Source organism: Pteropus vampyrus, unplaced genomic scaffold (assembly GCF_000151845.1).
Source record: "Pteropus vampyrus isolate Shadow unplaced genomic scaffold, Pvam_2.0 Scaffold313, whole genome shotgun sequence".
In the NCBI taxonomy this organism is placed as follows: domain Eukaryota; kingdom Metazoa; phylum Chordata; class Mammalia; order Chiroptera; family Pteropodidae; genus Pteropus; species Pteropus vampyrus.
The window spans coordinates 759344-760933 of NW_011889094.1; positions in this window are offsets into that span (position 1 = coordinate 759344).

Below are 1590 nucleotides of genomic sequence, written 5' to 3' on the forward strand. Positions count from 1 at the left end.
GCTTCTAAGTGGACGAAGCGCATCAAACGTTTTGGCCGTTACGGTTATTTTCTCAGGTGGTTCTCGGCTCACGGAGGTCGTCGCGCTGTCCCTGTGGGTGGGGCTGGACTTCGTCACGGGACACGCTGCTGGGGAGCAGGAGCCAAGGCGGCTGCGGCCCCCCCTCTCACCCACACCACCCCCGGATGGCTCCACGCTCCGGGGACCTCGCACAGACCCTCTCAGCCCGACTGGAGGCTCTTTAAGCCGGGGGAGGGGTCGACGGCCCGCCCAGCTCCCCCACATCGGCGGCCCTGGGCACAGTCTCCAGCCACCCAGAGTTTGCTTGTTTATTTTCTCTGAATCTGCCAAGACCAACTTTCTCTCAAAAAGAACGAAGCGGCCACGTGATTGGCCTACGGCAGCCCTGGGGGGTTAGGGGACGAGAGTGAAGGGAGCACGTGGACCCCCGAGGGGCCGCGGTCTCTGCTGGTGGCAGCTGCGTGTTGGACGCCCTGAGCGAGCGCTCGACGGGGCAGCTCCGTGTCCCAGGAGCACATGGATGGCCCGGCCGGCAGACGGGCCCGTGCCGGACGCCCACGCGCGCGTGCACAAGGCCACACCTGGCAGGAGGGTCTGAGGCCCGTCAGTGTCGTCCTGCAGATTTTTTTTAAATCCCCTTATCTTGTCCTTAAAAACATTTATCTTTATCTCTCATCAAAGCGCTCACTGCCCAGCAACGGAGCAGCGTCCAGCATCGCCAGCATCTTTGGGGCCAAGTTATTCTGTCCCCGTTCCCTGTGTGTGAGAACCGAGGTTTCAGGAGCAAAGGGGCCTCCCCGAGGTGGAGAAGCCCCGGGGGCCGGGCTCCGAGGCCCCAGAGGTCGGTGGCGGCCGCGGTCCAGGTCCGTCCTCCCGGAGGCTCCTGGTGTGGGCAGGTCACATAGTTTTCTGAGTTTGCAATGCAGCAGTGACCTGGGGTCAAGATGAGGAATTCTGGAAGGGAGGCAGCTGGGAGCCCTTGGCCGGCTCCCAGATGCTCCTGCAGTCACGGGATGTTTGCTGGGCCCGGGGTGACGGTCGGCCGGATCCCAGCCAGGGGTGTGGAGCCCCGCGCTTGGCCCCGCGCCCCGAGGCCCCTTCCTTAGCTCAGCAGAAGCCCCGGGCCCATGTGTCGCCCCAGACAGGACCCTCTGCCGGCCACCCAGGGCTCCGTGGGGGCCCCGAGCCCCCCGAGACCCCTTTTCTTTGTCGATATTCTAGCAGACATCCCCACGTACAAAGCTTGTCTGGGAGTACGATTGCATCTCGGGTTAAGTTTTCCCTCGGAAAGTTCTGGATTTTTGTCATGTCTCAAAAGCACACTTTTTAATACAAAGAGCGCCAGGGGCCAGGTCTTTCAGTTTGTCCGTGTGCACAGGAGACGTGTTTATACGTGTCTGTACCCAGAGAGCTGGACGTGGTGTGCTCGGAATGACTCGGGCCAGCGGGGACCGTGCTGACTTCATGGGGACGTGGGCAGGGTCGTGGGGGACATGGGACAAGGCTGGGACAACACTTACCTCGTGGGGACGTGGGTGGGGCTGGGACAGCGCTGTCCTCGTGGGGACG